Consider the following 18,633-nt stretch of genomic DNA (forward strand, 5'->3'; position numbering starts at 1 on the left):
CTTTTCCAAATAAGTAAGTCCTTTCTTTCTTTTTTTTTTCTTTTTTTTTTTTTTCAGTTTAACCACCCTCAACAGACCCAGTTTGCTTTCGGCCTTTTTTTTTTTCTTTTTTGATGGAAAAAGACCCTAGGAGCCTCCTTGATCAAAGTTACATCCTGAGGAAAGGACACTTACCTACAAGGTCAAACTTTAGAGATGTCTAGTGCTGTGATTTGAAGAGCTTCAGGAGCAAAGAAGACTTTATAGGCAGAGAAGATGGTTGCTTATAAAATTCAATATAAAAAAATCTAAGGAGAATGAGAGGAGGAGGAAAAAGACCCCTTCCCCCCAATCTTTTTTCTACTTTGGCCAAATTTGTCAGGAATATGAGTCATATCTCAAAAGGCACATCCATGATAAGAGAGCTGGGCTAAGAAGGATACCATATGGCCTTCTTGTGATATAACATTATTAGTTCAAGCCTTTTGGTGCATGGCCTTAAGACACCCCCTCCTCCCCCAGGAGTTTGCAGCATAGCGCACTGCATGAGACTTTGCCCATGGACACAGAACACAGGGGAGCATACAGAGAAAACTATTCAAGTAACCAGGTCCCCAGGAATATACTGTTGTATCACACAAAAGTCTTCCATGGCTTTCTTGTTCTCTCCTCTCTGATAACAGAGTCAAATTGTATGAGGACCTCTTTAGAAACACCAACTCAGAAGTCTGGGCTAGCTTACAGGATGCCTATTAACACCCTCCCAGGAAGAGAGGGAAGTTAGGTGGCTCAGTGGATAGAATGCTGGACCTGGATTCAGGAAGACTCATCTTCTTGAGTTTGAATCTGGCTTCAGACACTTATTAGCTATGTGACCCTGGGCAAGTCACTTAACCTTGTCTGCCTCAGTTTCCTCATCTGTAAAATGAGCCAGAGAAGGAAATGGCAAACCGCTTCAGTATCTTTGCCAAGAAAACCCCAAATGGTGTCGTTAAGAGTCTGAAATAACTGAATATTAACAGGAAGAGAGAGGTTGTTTCCCTGGTGAGGGATAGTGGCATCCTCTTGCTCCGTGGATCAAATGCCATGCCTTCCTGATCAAGGTGTAGCAATGACATCCAAAATCCCTTCACTTCCCCCCCCAGAATGGTAACATTTTAGTTAACAAAAATCTATATTTTAAATGCAGATGCTCTTAGAGAAAGACGTATTCAAATAAAATCTTTGTTTGGGCCATGCCCTCAATAATGAAGCAAATCCAAGAAGAGAGAATTTGAAGGAGTTTATTGTAACTCCTAAGGAAAAAGTGCATAGTGTTTAGCTGGGAAAGGATTTCAAATTACCTGCTGCTTTTCCAGTCTTTTTGTAATAAGAGTAAGACAATCCTGATAGGTATACCTTTCAAAAGGGGATGGGCTACTACTCTTTCAGCCACTCCAATGTTGCTGCATCATAGGGAAATGAGATCAGATTACCACATAGGGTATCACACTTTACCTGCAGGTGCTCTGCCCAAATGGAATGTAAATTTAATCTCTGAATTTTTTAAAATTTTGTTTTATTTTTCTCTTAAAGACCAGCCTTAACCCCAAATCACTCTGGTCCCAGACCAAGCCCTACTTGGTCACTGTTTGGGCTCCAATTGTCTCAGAATGAATGTAAATAACAATTGTTACCATTTTGGCCAGAAACCCTGAGGGTCTTACCCTCCCAGATCTATTTTTTTTTAAAGAGGCCATTCTTTGCCTCATTTTTTAAAGCCTTATTCACTGAAAGGGTGCTGCCTCACTCAAACTGAGACCTGTTAAAGACCTTAGCTTGAAAAGGCCAAGGACCCCCACTGCAGCCTGGGTCATCTCCAATTGTCCTGATCCATATCTGGCCTCTGGACCCAGATGGCAAGTGAGACTGGTGACTTTGCACAGCCCTGCCCCACGTAAATCCAATTGACTTGCATGTCAGGGCATCACCTCCCTGATGTGGTCTTCTTCGAGAAAGGACAAAGAGCAGCAAGCAGCCAAGGGAAATGAGATTAGAGATAAGGAGATTAGATGAAAAGTGTTGACTACCAGGTAATACCAAGGACAGGGGGATGGGATCAAAGTACATGCTGCCTTTCTCTACAGACTTTCAGGTACACTGGAAAACAAGTAAGACAGGAGACAATGGGGTAACTTGGAATGAAATAGCATGAATTTCAATAGATATCTTTTCTTCTTCTTCAGTCATTCAGTGGTGTTTGACTCTTCATGACCACCTGTACCCCATAGCATGCCAGGTCCTTCTATCCTCCACTAGCTCTCAAAGTCTATCCAAGTTCATATTCATTGTTTCCAAGATACTATCTATCCATCTCATCCACTGCCTCCCCTTTCTCTTTGGCCCTCAATCTTTCCAATGAGTCCTGTCTTCTCACTGGCCAAAGTATTTAAGTTTTAGCTTCACTATTTGACCTTCCACTGAATAGCCTGAATTAATTTCTTTAAGTATTGACTGATTTGATCTCTTTGCTGTCCAAGGGACTCTCAAAAGTCATCTCTAGAATTGGAAAGTGTTAACTCGGCCGCTTAGCTATCATTATAGTCCAACTCTCACAGCTATTACTACTGGAAAAAACCATAGCTTTGACTGTATGGACATTTGTCAGCAAGGTGATGTCTGCTTTTTAAGTATGCTGTCCAGATTTGCCTTAGCTTTCCTTCCAAGGAGCAAGTGTCTCTTAACTTCATGGCTGCAGTCACTGTCTGCAGTATATTTATTTTTATTTATATTCTTTTTATTTATATTTATATTCTTGAGCTCAAGAATATAAAATCTGGCACTGTTTCCATTTCTTTTCCCTCCATTTGCCAGGAAGTGATGGGACCAGTTGCCAAGTGATCTTAATTTTTTTGATGTTAACCTTCAAGCCAGCTTTTACACTTTACTCCTCACCTTAATTAAGAGGCTTCTTAATTCCTCTTCACTTTCTGCCATCAGAGTGGTATCATCTGCATATCTGAGATTGTTGGTATTTCTCCAAGCAACCTTAATTCCAGCTTTTGATTGATCCAGCCTGGCATTTCACATGATGTATTCTGCATATAAGTTAAACAAATAAGATGACAATATACAGTTTGTTGTACTCCTTTTCCGATCTCAGACCAATCAGTTGTTTCATGTTGGGTCTGACTGTTGCTCCTTGGCCCTCAAACAGGTTCCTAAGGAGACAAATAAGATGATCTAGTACTCCCAACTCTTTGAGGACTTGCCACATTTTGTTGTGATTCACACAGAGGCTTTAGTGTAATCAATGAAACAGAAGTAGATGTTTTTCTAGAACTCCATTGCTCTCTCCATAATCCAGCAAATGTTGGCAATTTGGTCTCTAGTTCTCTGCCTCTTCAAAAACCAGTTTGTTCTTCTGGTAATTCTTGGTTCACATATTGCTGAAGCCTAGCCTGCAGAATCTTAAGCATCACCTTGCTGGTGTGTGAAATGAGCACAACCAAAATCTGAACATTCCTTGGCATTGCCCTTCTTTAGGGTTGGGACATAAACTGATCTTTTCCAATCCATTGGTCACTACTGTGTTTCCCAAATTTGCTGGTGTATTGAGTGCAACACTTTAACATCATTATCTTTTTAGGATTTTTAATAGCTCAGCTGGAATTTCATCACCTCCACTAGTCTTATTGTTAACAATGCTTGACTTCATTCTCCAGGATGTCTGGCTTTAGATCAATAACCAAACCAACTTGGTTATCAGCGATATTAAGATTTCTTGTATAGTTCCCTTGTGTATTCTGGCTACCTCTTCTTAATCTCTTCTGCTTCCCCACCATTTTTGTCTTTTAAATGTGCACATTTTTACATGGCTTTTTCCCTTGATATCACTAATTTTCTTGAAGAGATCTCTTGTCTTTCCCATTCCATTGTTTTCTATTTCTTTGCATTGTTCATTTAAGAAAAACTTCTTATCTCTCCTTGCTTTTCTCTGAAATTCTGCATTGGGGTGAGTATATCTTTCCCTTTCTCCTTTCACTTTTTCCTTTCTCTTTCCCTTTCCCTTTCCTTCTTTCCTCAGCTATTTGTAAAGCCTCATCAGGCAGCCATTTTGCTTTCTTGCTCTTCTTTTTCTTTGGAATATTTTTTTTGTTTTCTTTTGTTTTGTTTTTTTTTTGGTTGCTGCTGCCTCCTATAAAATATTGCAAACTTTTGACTTTTGCAAAACATCTTCAGGCACTTGATCAACCAGATTTAATCTCTTAAATCTATTCATCACCTCCACTTCATATTCATAAGGGATGTTATCTAGGCCATACCTATATGGTCTGATGGTTTCCCCTACTTTCTTCAATTTAAGTCTGAATTTTGCGATAAGAAGGTCATGATCTGAGCCACAGTCAGCTCCAGGTCTTATTTTAACTGACTACATAGAACTTTCTCCATCTTTGGATGCAAAGTATATAATCAAGCTGATTTCAACATTGACCATCTGGTTGATATCCATGTGTGGAATTGCATCGTGGGTTGTTAAAAAAGAGTAGATATCTACCTTTTTGTGAATGAGTTTCACAAAGGCACAGATTGCTTTGACTGTGTGATGCTATTTAAAGTCTGTGAGCCTCAGTTTCCTTATCTTTAAAACAGAGATAATAGTATTTGTTATATACATCTTACAGGGTTGTTGTTAGGATAAAATGAGATAATGTATGTAAAAAACTATGTGGCCCTTAAAAATATATAAAATATCCACTTTTGTTATTATTTTCTTCTAGTAACTAGATGAGATAATCCCCACTGAGGGAATGGGGGGGAGGCAGGAAGGAGAGGGGATAGGGAAACCAAAAACAAACTTCCTTTACTACCCAATAGGGTAATTGCTTCCACTAAACCATTAATGCCTTAAATTTTACGTATAAGAATTTGCTTTCTACCTTAGGTGTTTTTTTCTTTAAAGTGGAGACAGTGTCAAGCCTCAGAGACAATCTTTTTGATATGACTTTAGTCAACCTAGTTTGGCAGTCAAGTTCTATCAGTGGCTACTTCCCCAATGCTCTGACCAATTCAGGCCCATTCTGAAGTTTCTTCTCTCTGCTCATAGATAAACACAAACTAAAGAAGGCAGTAAGTAGTTGTATCAACTCTTGAAGGAGGGAGGGAGGGAGAGAGAGAGAGAGAGAGAGAGACAGAGAGAGAGAAGGAGAAGAAGGAGGAGGAGGAGGAGAAATCCTCGCTTTGAATTTGTCTGGGGAGAGTGGGAGGTATAGAAACTCAGTTGGATAAGAAGGAGCTGAATCTTAACACCACTACAGGTCCAAAAAAATTATATTCTTCTTAGTTTTTCAAGCCTCATTCCTGCAATTCATAGAGCAACCATGCTGCAAAAGTGTGTCCCAGGTGACATCTAAGCAATGTGACTACAGCAATAGATCACCAGTGACATAGATACCTCTGATGCTGGTTTTTGTTTACTATTTGTTAATTATTTTCAGGAGATGTTTGAGAAATGTCACCAACTGTGCTGTCTAAGTGATAACTCCTGGCCTGCACATTCATGCTCTCTGTCTCCTTGTTAGCACCTTCCCTGCTGTTAATTTTTACAGGCATTTATTTAACACTTTTTAGATGCTAAGCACTGTGCTAAGTGTTTTACCGATATTATCTCATTTTATTATTGCATGGTGGTTATGATATTTTAGGCATCACTGATATTACCACTGGAGTCCTTTGGTTCTTAAAGGATTTTCTTTCCTTAGGAGACTCCTATTAAAATACAATATCCTTATAAGAAGATAATACTTACCTTTAAATCATTATTGGTTAAAACCTTAGGAGCAGTTGACAGAATTCAAAATAAGGGACTGGGGTGATGGAGAGGCCTTATAAGGAGAGGTGGTAAGGAAGCTGAAGATACACTATACTTACTTTCCAGTGGTGACCAAGTCTGAGTTCTTACTGGAGATATACTGATGCACAATTTACCAAGCAAATCAGCAGGTATTATTCATATTACAGATTGAATGAATGAAAAAATGAATGAGTGAGTGTGTCTTGCTCTATAAAAGGATTTCTGTATTTTCCCCTATTGACTCAAAGGCTTATGTAGAGATCATTAATTCCTTGACAGGTGGGGATTGGGAGACAGGAAAGGGAAGGGAGGATGATGTATAATAATGGTGGTGAAGTAATTGAAAACCACTGCCAACTGAATCTAAATCAGAAACCAGAGGAAAGCCTCTCCAAAATACACACACACACACACACACACACACACACAAAAACATGATGAATTTGTTCAAATGAGATTCACATATCACTTCATAGATATAGAGCTAGAAGGAGGCCATCTAGTTCAACTTCCTCATTTAATTATTTTCCTTAATGGTATTTTTTTTTTCCAATTACATATAAAGATAGCTTTTAGCATTCAGTTCTGTAAGATTTTGAGTTCCAAATTTTTTCTTTCTCCCTCCCTTCCCCCCCTCCCCAAGACAATAAGCAATCTGATATAGGTTATATATGCAATCATATTAAACATATTTCCACATTAGTCATGTTGTGAAAGAAGAATCAGAACAAAAGGGAAAAACCACAAGAAAGAAAAAAAAACAAGAAAGAAGAAAATAGTATGCTTTGACCCACATTCAGACTCCATAGTTCTTTCTCTGGATGTGGATAGCATTTTCCAACAGGAGTCTTTTGGAGTTATCTAAGATCATTGTATTGCTGAGAAGAGCTAAGGCTATCATAGTTAATCATTGCACAATGTTGCTGTTGTTTCTACAATGTTCTGGTTCTGCTCACTTCACTCAGCATCAGTTCGTGTAAGTCTTTCCAGGTTTTTCTGAAATCCGCCTGCTCATCATTTCTTATAGCACAGTAGTATTCCATTACATTCATATATCACAACTTGTTTAGTCATTCCCCAATTGATGGGCATCCCATCAATTTCCAACTCTTGCCCACCACAAAAAGAGCTGCTATAAATATTTTTGTGCATTTAGGTCATTTTCCCTTTTTTTTTTTTTATGATCTCTTTGGGATACAGACCTAGTAGTTCAACCCTCTCATTTTAGAGATGTGGAAACAGGCCCATTCATAGAGGTTAAGTGACTTGCCTAAGGTCCCACAGGTAGTCAGCATTTGAACCCAGAACTATTGATTCTAGAGACAATGCCCTTTCTTTCCTCTGTACCAGGCTTCCTCAGAAAAGGTATCTTAGAAGAGGGTAGCATGTGAGCTGAGCCTTGAAAGAAGTGAGGAATACCAAGGAGAAGAGGTGAGGAGTTCTTGAGGAGAGGAATGAGAAGATCAGACTTGTGACTTGGAAATATCACTTTGGCAACTATATAGATTATGTATTGGAGAGGGGAGACTGGAAGCAGTGAGACCAGGGAGGAAGCTATAGATGTAGTTTAGGAGAGAGGTAATAAGGGCTTAGATTAGAAGTGTTGTGGAATGAATAAGGAGAAAAGAATGGGTAGGAAAGACACTAAAGAGATTGAATCGACAAGGCTTGGAAACTGATTCCCCCCAACCCATCATTTCCTCTTTGAAAACACTTGAAGATTTTTGAATGGAAGACTATGAGCACATGCAAATGGTTATTATGATGATTATTATTGATCTGGGCACAAGCATATCATGGTATGAATTTTCCATTTCATTGGTTTTGAGTATGAGTGGCTGTGTTTACAATGTCTCCCCATGCATAGATCGTATATCATCTGAGTGTATATCACTACCCTGTCTGGAAACAGGATGTTTTATGGATATGATTCAATGAAAGTTCCATTATGTAACATACTGTGATTTGACACAGTGGCTTGGATTTAAAGTTTTCTGCCTGCATTGTTAGAACGAGAAGCCTTCAATTCTAAGCTTTATTGAGCATTGTTTTAAAAAAAAAATAATGACTGTCTGCGATGTCTCCACAAAGAATAATAAACATGACAAATGGTGGTACCCAGTATACAGATTGTCACTCTGAATTTACTGTCAAAAACTTTTCCCTGCTAGTCACACTAAATTTATACTCTTGACTTTAATCCATCATACTCTATCATTTAATATGAGCTGCCCAGCTGACTACTGCTTTCTCCTTTTCTTGGCTTTTCTCTTCAGGCACGATTACGTGGGAATCAGTGGGGTTTAGTGAGAATGGTACTGACAAGAGTTAGAAGACCAGTGTTCAAATACCATAGATATAGTGGATAGAGTGCTCAAGGATCTGGGATCAAATCTAGTCTCAACCTGTGTGATCCTGGGTAAGTCACTTAATCTCTATCAGCCTCAATTACAATTTGTATCATGGGGATAATAATAGCATTTACCTTCCAGGGTTGTCGTGAGAGTAAAGTTAGATAATATTTGTAAAGCACTTTACCAGTCTTATAATGTTGTATAAATGTTAGCTAGCTGGTATAAGTTATTGTTACTACCTGTATAACCTTGGCAAGTCACATAATCTCCTAGGCCTGCCTTAGAGTCCTAGTCTGTGAAATGAAGAGATTGAACTAGCTGGTCTCTGAAGTCTTTTCTAGTTTTACATTTGTTATTCTATGAAATGCACAAACACTCACATAAAAGTGGCATGATGTAGTTAGAAAAGCCCTGGAAGCAGAATTAGGAGAATCCTAGATTCCAGAGTTTTTGCAGCCACTAATTACTTGGCTATGGGCAAGCCATATAACCTCTTTGGACTGTAATTCCCTTACCTATAAGCTGTGTATAAAAATGACCTTAGTCTCTATTTTACAGGGTTGTTTTAAGGTTGGAATGAGGAAATGTATGTAAAGTACTTTGTAAATCTTAAAAGTACTTAGTGAATGTGAGTTACAACTCTGATTTTATCATTTGCTCTGGATATAATTCACTGCCCTTAATTGAGACTTCCTTTCCTATTTAAATAGCCCCCCTAAAGAATCCCTCTGACTTGTATGACCCCTCCCCCCCCCAAAAAACAAACCACTATCCCAAGTTTAAGGCACTCTATCATTAAGCATTTACTCAAAACTGTAGATTACAAGCCTCAACCAGTGTGCTTATTTTAGTCATCCAGCCCAGGGACACATTAGTTTAAGCAAAAGATACTTAATCAAGATACATAACAAATAAAGTGATGAGAAGATACTCTCCACTCTCACCCTCGACACACACTGAATACACTCTCCCACAAGTTGTCATATTACCATGGGAGAAAGGCACACATGTAGGGAACATTCGTGGCCCAGGCAAGCTTATACCTCCTATGATACAGTCACTGTTAATGCCCTCTGGTCATGTCATCATTCTGCTGCCCACTGAGCATTGTGACTCACCTCTCTGCTGTGTCATTGTTATGAGACTAGTCATCTCTGCTGGTCTCATGGTCATTGAGGTTTTCTCTGGCCTTCATCTTTTCAGGTCTATCTGTTGGTCCTCCCAGGTCTTTCCTGATAAAATGCAGTACTGGAAAGTCCATCCTTGACAACAGCAAGCTCCCATACCCAAGGACCACCACATCTGGATAAAGATAGTGGATCAAAAAGAATGCTGTAAGGCAAGATTAAATCTATACCGACTATGCCTTTGTGGCAGCTAGGTAATACAGTGGATTGAATACTGGGTTTGAAGTCAGAAAGACCTAGGTTTGAATCATACTTTAGATACCTACTAACTATATCACTTTGGGCAAGTCATTTAACCTCTCTTGCCCTTACTTTTCTCATTTGTAAAATGAGGATAAAAATAGCACCTACTTTTCAAGGTTGTTGTGAGCACTAAATGTGATAGCATATATACATTGCTTTGCAAACCTTAAAACACTATAAATGCTAGCCTCCCCTACCACCACCACCACTACCACCACCATCATCATTGTAATCATTGTAATGAGACTAGTGATGAATTGAAATTTTGTCCCAGACAATAAACTAATTTGGAATTTAAAATTCCTTATGAGTTGCATTAAACTATGTATGTATGTATGTATAAGTTTATGTATATGTATATATGTGTACACACAGACACACAGACAGACACACACAGACAGACACACACACACAGACACACAGAAACAGACATAGCCACAGCCAAACACACACACACACACACACACACACACACACACACACGCACACACACACTGGCTACTCCAAAGCATGCCCCTTCTGCTATCTCCTTCCACTCTTTCTCTGCCTTCATCTCCTTTCCTCTCTAAAATCCAGATCATTCCAATTTGTTTTTCTTCCTCCACTTAGACCTCAAAATGACGTTTGCCTATGTTTTAGGTTGAGCCAGACTCAGGTCAAATCCCTGCTAATTTATGTTTGATATTGGATCAAAATGAGACAGTCTAGGATCATTCAACAATTAACAAAAGGGGATTTATTTAGCCATAGCAAGGAAGGATATTCAACAAGGATAGGTACAAATTGATTCTGCTGAGTGAAGTTTCCCTGCTCAAGTTGTCCACCATGGAGCCAAGCAACCTGGAGCTCCTCATGAGTGTTTTGTATGCAGGTAACTAGGAAGTGATATTTGATGGCCTGAGTCTTTAGTCTATTAAACCAATTTGGTCTCAAGGCTTATTCCCATACCTTTTAAGTAAAAAATATCCTAATTTTCATGGAGGGCACAAGTGGGGGTGGGGTTAGTATATTGCTTCCCACCACAGCCTATGTAACCCAAGTGCCTCAGGAATACAGAGAAATGCATTATGGGTATTGAAATTTCATGGGTCAGAATAGAACCATTGAGGTTTTGGTGGCAAGATCAAGCACCACGACCCCAGGTAGGAGGAAGAAGATCTGGGATAACTAGGCACAAGAGCTCATACTGAGTTTCAATTTGCTTTGGTACTGCCACACAAGGGGAGTGGGGAGGGGCGGGGAGAGGGAGAGAGAGAAGGGGAGGGGCGGAAGCAGGAGAGAAGGGGAGAAGGGGAAAAGAGGAGAAGGGGAGCAGAGAGGAGAGGAGAAAGGAGGAGAAAGTAAAGGGGAGGGGAGGGAAGGAAAAGAGGAGGGGGATACCAATAGGTATATTGCAATGCAAGATCAGAGACTAGCAAAGAGCAGACCTGCATGACTTGGCAGCAGGTAGGGGCCGAACTTAAAATAGGCAAAACTTCTTCAAGCTTCAGATAGGTTTTTAGCAGCTCACTTTCCAAGTAAAGGTGTAATTAATCATCAAACTATTTTGTAAACAAACCATATTTTAAAAAAGGAAATTTCAATGAATATCAATTAATTATACTTATTACTTAAGATTTTTATTCATCATGAAATCACATTAATGTTAAAAAAAATCACTTTAAGTGGCACAAGTTTTAATAAACTTTTAAAGTTTTCTTACTGTTTACATTTAATAACAACCAACAACACAGTGAAAAGATATGACTCTTACTCCTCTCAGATTAGAGACAGACTGACAGTGGTTGGTTGCTACAGGTTATGTGACAAACAGGAGGAGTGCGCAATGGCAACCCACCCACCAAGTTACATGATGGGCACGGCAGTGACTAGTGGAAAGTGGGTTAAGTGGGGAATGGACAAAATACTTGTTACATCTTTACTTTCTTCCACATCCTCTACATTTTTCACGGGCCACCCAAGATCCTTTGATGAGCTACAAGCATCCCTTGGACCCTATGTTGTGCAGGTCTGAGTTAAGAGTCTAAATGTTGCAGGTATTGGCTACAGTAGCAAGACCTCCACTCTCTAGAATGAATTACTCTGGTGCAGTTGATTGGAACTGACCAAAGTTTGGCTGTTGTTGCTTCTTGTGATCTACAAGAGGACAGATAGTAAGAGTTTAACTTCCTTCCCTGGTACCTGTCAAGAGCAAGCCACATGATTTTCTCTAATTCTTTAAGCTGTTTTTAATTCCTGAATTTGGTCGCCTCTAAACTATGTCTGGTCAAAAATGAGTTGTGACTCACATTTATTAATTGCATGCAGAGAGAATGCAATGGAAGACACCACTAACTAATTTGGTAGATTCATAACTCAATATATGAGAGACTTAAACTTCTCTCCTTAAAACTTGGTCTTTCCTTCCCTAAGTGGGGGAGGGGTGGGGCAGAGCTGATTGAGATGAGAATTTTATTCTTTGGAGCTTTATAAAAAATTCTCATAAGTTCCTCAATAGCAGAGAGGTAAATCAACCGTATGACTCAGGACTGTATACCCCAAGGTCAACAGAGTCAAAGGTGAAGAAATGTATGTGGCTTTGAGCAGAGCTATCAAACACATGAACAGGGCCACCAGATTAAAATGTAATTGGGAAATATTTAGCAAAAGAAAAAAAATGCAATAAAACACAGATAAAATCACATTTTAAAACTCTGTCAATATGTGACTCTCAGGGACCTTTCTGTATGAATTGGTGGTCCTATTTCTGTTTGAGTTTGATGCTACTGACTTAGTACCTACACCCCTAAAGTGAACAATGAAATAGAAGCAAAGACCAGAGGAAAGTCATATCCTCAGGCCACCCAGTGGTAGAAGGAAAGTATGGTCTTGGAAGATTGGCCACACCCTGCAACAAAATCCCAAATTCAAAAGGGATGCTTCCTCACCTTCACGGCCAAATCCTTCCTTATTGTATTATACGGTGGTTAAACTTGTTTGAAACTTAGGGCAATAGGCTTATTCCCTCCCTTTATTGTTAGAAGAAAAATTAAGGAGGCATAGTCAAGGTGGCAGAGTACCAAGAAGAACAGCCTAGCTGCCTCACCAAATCTCCTCCACAAAGATCTAGAAAAAAAAATACCAGACTGAATTTTGATCCCAAGTCCAAGAAGAAGTCATAGTGATTCATTGTTCCAGCCCAGGGCAGCTTAGGGAGACTAGAAAGAGAGGACTGAAGAGAGGGTTTGGCCAGGAGTGCAGTGTGTGTGTGTGTGTGTGTGTGTGTGTGTGTGTGTGTGTGTGTGTGTGTGTGTGTGTGTGTCTAGCATTATAGAGCCCAAGGACTGAAAGAAAATGAAACAGAGCACTAGGGCAGGAAGCACTGGGGTAGGAAGAGATCCCCAGCAGATCCTTGAGATAGTAGTGCAGGGTGTAGGGATGGGTGTCATCTGGCAGCTGTTTTCCACAACCCAGTTCCTTGTTCAACTGAGATGGGGAGCTGCACATAAGGGTGGTAGAGAAAAGCAGTTGCTAGTGGACCCTCACTGTATTCTGAATAAGGAACAAGTTCAGAGGCAAACAGCAGCTATACAGATCTGACCCCAGGAGCAGAGTGGGGACTTAGCTTTAGCCTCCAGTCCAAGGTGGAAGCCTGCAATGGAATAACCAGGGCAAGAGCCCCAGCCCAAAGGGGAGTCTGCAGTCCAGTCACTGAACATGCAGAACCTCCCAGGGTGCCAACAATGGCTGAGTCCAGCAGAAGTCAACTGAAACTCTCAACCACGGATAATCCAACAGACCCAAACTTGGCTCAGGAACTTGTAGAGTTCAGACCAGAGGGCAGTGAGGAGATGTTGCTCTGGATCACATCACTTTGGGCATGTTGAAAGCTTGTGGGCCCCAAACCTGAGCTGTGAAAGCTACAGAAGGACATAAAAAGACAGAAACTTAGGTCACACAGATCCCAGGAGTGTAGAGCCTAACATTAGCTTAAGGTCCAAAGTCAAGAAGTCAGCTGAAAGAATGAGCAAACAAAAAATACTGATGAAAGCCATCCCATGGAGCACACTCAGAGTTGTTCTTGCTAGTTCTGGTCAACCACATGGGAGCTTCGGGGCCGGCTTCCAGTCACTTGTGACTCATTGATGAGGAAGCTGATGATGAAGAGTCTCCTTTTTAGCTGTGGAATTGTAAGAGCTGATGACTCAGTGGATGTTTGAAAAGGATAAAGAAAATCTACCGTAAGCTCTCTCTTCCTTTCCAGCTGGAAATAGTGTCAAGATTATTTCAAGAAGCTTTCCAAGAATCGGGGTGGGGGGTGGGGGGCTTGCCCCACCCCAACCCCAGCCTCCATTCAGTGTGAGCACATGGGAGCATGGGAGATAAAGTACAAGTCTTGCCTAGGCAAGCCTGAGCCTGGGTTTGGTTGTGCTCTTTTGTGTTCTTTCCTGGCCTTAGAGAAATGAGTGTCTCTCCTGAGATGCACTATGTTTGGAGACAACCCCATGAGTCTCAGAGTGTCAAGTGGTTCTGCAATGACTGTAACTGAAGGGTAGCAGGAAAACATCCACACCTGAGAGCATTACCACCACCTCCAACAAGAGGAATGGGCCAAGCCCAGTTGTTTTTACCAATAGATGTGACCTAGGAGTTGTTTAGTCAGAGCAAAAATGAAATATAAAATGCCCTATAAACAATCCCACAAACTGCTTTACAATCTGATAAGATTTAAGTGGAAGCTTTCTTATCAGATTGGGCAGCTAGGTGGTGCAGTGGATAGAATGCCAGACCCTGGAGTCAGGAAGACCTGAGTTTGAATCCAGCCTCAGATACTTACTAGTTGTGTGACCTTGGGCAAGTCACTTAACCCTATTTGCCTCAGTTTTTCATCTATGATATAAGGATAATAATATCACCTACCCTTCAGGGCTGTTGTGAGGCTCAAATGAGATAATATTTGGAGAGTGTTTAGCACAATGCCTGGCACATAATAAATGCTATATAAATGTTAGCTATTGTTATTATTGAGTTAGACTCAAGATTTCATTCTAGCGGCAACTGGGGATGCAGAAGACAGAGCACTGGACTCTAGAGTCAGGAAAACCTGGGTTAAAATCAAGCTGAAGTTAACTTCCTATCTGTGTGACCCTGAGAAAGTCACTTAATTTCTGTTTGCCTCAGTTTCCTCATCTATAAAATGGGAAGAATAATAGTACCTATCTCCTAGGTTTTTTGTGGGGATCAAATGAGATAATATTTATAAAGTGGTTAGCCCAGTGCCAGGCATATAGTAAATACTATATAAATACTTATGCCTTTCCTTTCTATTCCAGATTGAAAGCATAGAGGCAATCATTTTACAAGTCATGTCAGGGGGGAAAAGGCATAATAAGATAGTGGAAAGTTTGCTAGATTTAGTATCAGGTGTGGAGGGTTCCCATCTATGCTCTGCCATGTCCTACCTGCATAAACTTGTCACATAAAGGGCAACTCATGGATTCTCTCTGAGCCTCATTTTCTTAATCTGTAAAATGAGGGGACCCCTGAGGTCTCTTCCAACTTATTCAATCATCTGACTAAAAGAACTTTTAAAAGATGATGTTGGGGCAGCTAGGTAGAATAGCGGATAAAGTACTAACAGGAGGACCTGAATTGAAATCTGATCCCCGACACTTATTAGCTGTAAGTATTGCCTCAAAAAAATGATAATGAGCAATGTGTGGTGAGTAGAAAGATTTCTGGCCCTAGAGTCAGAAGACACAAGTTCCCACCCTACTTCTGATGCTTACTACATGTACAACCTTATTAGGCATAGGTCATTTATCCTCCTGGAAACAAGATGGCCCTCTGAAGTCAAGCTCATCACCTCTAGTCTTACTGTCGTGCTGGTCAATTAATCCTTGACTGACATCCCTTCCCTCAGCCTACTTTCCCCTATGATTGGAGGGCTGGAGCATGGAGTACCAAACTCCTCCCAATGCCTTGCTTTGTAGAGGGAAGAATCTAGACTTTCCGCACCCACTCCACTCTGCATCTGCTGCTCTGCCTGGTTTCACTCCACAGAACAAGATGCCCCAACTTTCCTGCCTCCTTTTGGGTCTTGTCTCTCCCCATTAGATTGTAAGCTTCTTGAGGGCAGACATTATCTATTCCCAATTCTTAGCACAGTGCCTGGCACATGTTGTTGTTGATCAGTCATTTCATCTGTGTTCAATTCTTTGTGACCCCATTTGGGGTTTTTTTGTCAAAGACACTGGAGTAGTTCTCCATTGCCTCTTCCAGCTAATTTTATAGATGAGGAAACTGAGACAAAGAGGTTTAAATGACCTTCATAGGTCACACAACTAGTTAGTGTCTGAGATGTGATTTGAACTCAGGACTTCCTTACTCCAGGCCCAGGGCCCTATCCACTGCACCACTAACTGCCTGGCACATAGTAGGCACTTAATAAATGTTTATTGAATTGGATTGGGCTAGATGGCCTCTGAGTTCCTTTCTAGTTCTACATCTATGATCCAATTATACCTTCCAAAAAAAGGTGAGCATTGATAACTATTAACCCATATATCTATTTTCCCCACCTTTTGAAAAGCTTTATGAAAATGATCTACTTATCTGTAGGAGCTATTGTCTATGATAATATAAGAAGAGAGCAAGCAGGCTTTCACCAATGATTCTTCTCTGTAACAGACCACGTCTTTGCATTCTCACAACTGACTAAAAGGTGTATAGAATACAAGATCCCAACTGTTCACTGGTTTTAAAATGTCTTGATTCCATAAAGCAAAAAGCAGCTTTGAGGCACTCTCCCAACAAGTAATCTCTCATATATATGTTAAAACTGTACAAGACTCTTTGATAAATACAACCAATCAGCAACTATTTATTATTGTTCATGGTGAGTCATTTCAGTCATTTCAGTAAGTCTCTCTGTGAACCCATTTTGGAGTTTTCTTGGCAATGATACTGGAGTGGTTTGCCATTTCCTTCTCCAGCTCATTTTACAGATAAAGAACAGAGGCAAATAGGGGTTAAGTGACTTGCCCAAGGTCATGCAACTAGTAAATGTCTGAGGGCAGATTTGAACTCAGGTTCTCCTGACTCCACTGCTGGCACTCTATCCACTAGCTCCTCATTGGTATTTGACCATTTAACACCCATCTACCATGCTCTAGGCCCTCTGCTATGCTTGGTGCTAGGAATTCAAAGAGAAAAATGAAAATGTCCCTGTCCTCAAGCATTCTTGTAGGTGATATACAACCATAGTGATAATGCTGTTCAAAGACTCTCTGGTTATTAAAATAAAATGGGTCATAAAGCAGAAAGACGTATTCTCACCAAACATTTTCCACTTACACAAGGACATTGTACTGTATTTTTGTACACAAAGATATTAGGGAGTGGAGCAGGGTTGTGTGCTTGCTCCCATGCTTTTTAGTATGATGTTTTCTGCAGTGTTGTCAGACACCTTCAATGAGGACGAACTTAAGGTCAGCTACTGCACTGATGGTAAATTATTTAACTTGAAAAGGCTACAAGCCAAGACAAAAGTGGAGGAAAAGTTGGTGTGTGACTTTTTGAACACAGATGCACTCAATGCAACTTCTGAAGCTGAGATGCAACAAAGTATGAATTGATTCTCTGCTGCTTGTGCTAACTTTGGCCTAACAATTAACACCAAGGAAACACAGATTCTCCACCAACCAGCTCCACACCATCCATATGTGGAACCATCAGTTACAGCAACTGAAGAAATTTTTAATACTGTGGATAAATTCACTTACCTTGGCAATATACTTTCCAGGGATATACACATAGATGGTGAGGTTGACGCACATATTACCAGAGCTAGCTCAGTGTTTGGGAGGCCCTGAAGGAAAGGGTGGGAAACAAGAGAAATTAGGCTGCCTACTAAACTGAAGATCTACAGAGCTATTGTGCTGACCTCGTTGTTGTTTGCCTATGAAACTGGAAGAGTATACATGCTAGGATTGCTTCCAATTGAATTGTCTTAGGAAGATTCTGAAGATCACCTGGCAAGACAATGTACCAAGAAAGGACTTTAAGCTAAACTACTAAGCATTCAAACTCTACTGCAGAGAGAGCAACTCTGATGAGCTGACCATGTTGTTCAAATACTAAACATACATTTACCTAAAAGATTATTTTATGGAGAACTCATGCAAGGAAAGTGCTCATATCGTGGTCATAAGAAGTCATACAAGGATACTCTCAAGGTCTCTCTGAAGAACTTTGGAATTGATTGTGAGACATAAGAGACACTGGCACAGGACCACCCACAGGGTGTGCCGCCCTCAAAGAAGGTGCTGTGCTCTAGGAGTAAAGCAGAATTGCAGTAGCACAAAAGAAACATGAAATACACATATTTAGAGATATCTTTCCTCCAAATGTTCATGTGGACTATCTGTGCCCAACTTGTGGTAGAGCCTTCAGAGCTTGTATTAGTCTAACCAGCCACAGTCGGACATGCTACACTTTGACTTCAACATAGTCTGTCATTTTGGTTCTCTTCGAGAACAAAGGACAACAACCAACCAACCACTGACTCATACCCAAAAGAGATCAAAGAAAGAGGAAAACATCCAACATGCACAAAAATATTTATGGCAGCTTTTTTTGAGATGGGAAGCACCACCACCACCAACAGAAACCCTGGAAACTAAAGGAATGACCATCAATTGAGGAATGACTGAATAAATTGTGAAATACATCCATTCATCCATATATGTATATTTATATGGTCAACCTCCAGAGTTCGGTCTAAGAAAGACAAACAGAATTAGGCTATATGTGTGTTTATTTCTCTCAAAGTGGCGGGCATGTATACATTTGGAGCTACAGTCGGAATTGAGTTTCACTTTGGGGTTAGGCTGTACAGATTATAAAGCCATGAAGCAAGGACATGCCCCTGTCCCAGGATGTCTGTCCTTTTGTTAGCCAAGATCACAGTTTCCAATAAGCAAGGAAGTATCCCTGACTTCAGGATGTCTGTGCAAGCTTAATCCAGTCTTGTGGCTGTTGATAGAGCAGGAGAATT

General features: G+C 40.4%; 1 non-coding gene across 1 annotated transcript; it reads left to right on the forward strand.

The window, feature by feature from the left end:
• Nucleotides 1-13,037: 13,037 nt before the first annotated feature.
• Nucleotides 13,038-13,160, forward strand: LOC114052525. Its single transcript, XR_003570267.1, has one exon. It is a non-coding gene; the product is annotated as a small nucleolar RNA SNORA5 (small nucleolar RNA).
• The last annotated feature ends 5,473 nt before the right edge of the window (nucleotides 13,161-18,633 follow it).

The sequence above is a fragment of the Vombatus ursinus genome, unplaced genomic scaffold, assembly GCF_900497805.2.
Source record: "Vombatus ursinus unplaced genomic scaffold, bare-nosed wombat genome assembly UNPS02014807.1, whole genome shotgun sequence".
Taxonomy (NCBI): domain Eukaryota; kingdom Metazoa; phylum Chordata; class Mammalia; order Diprotodontia; family Vombatidae; genus Vombatus; species Vombatus ursinus.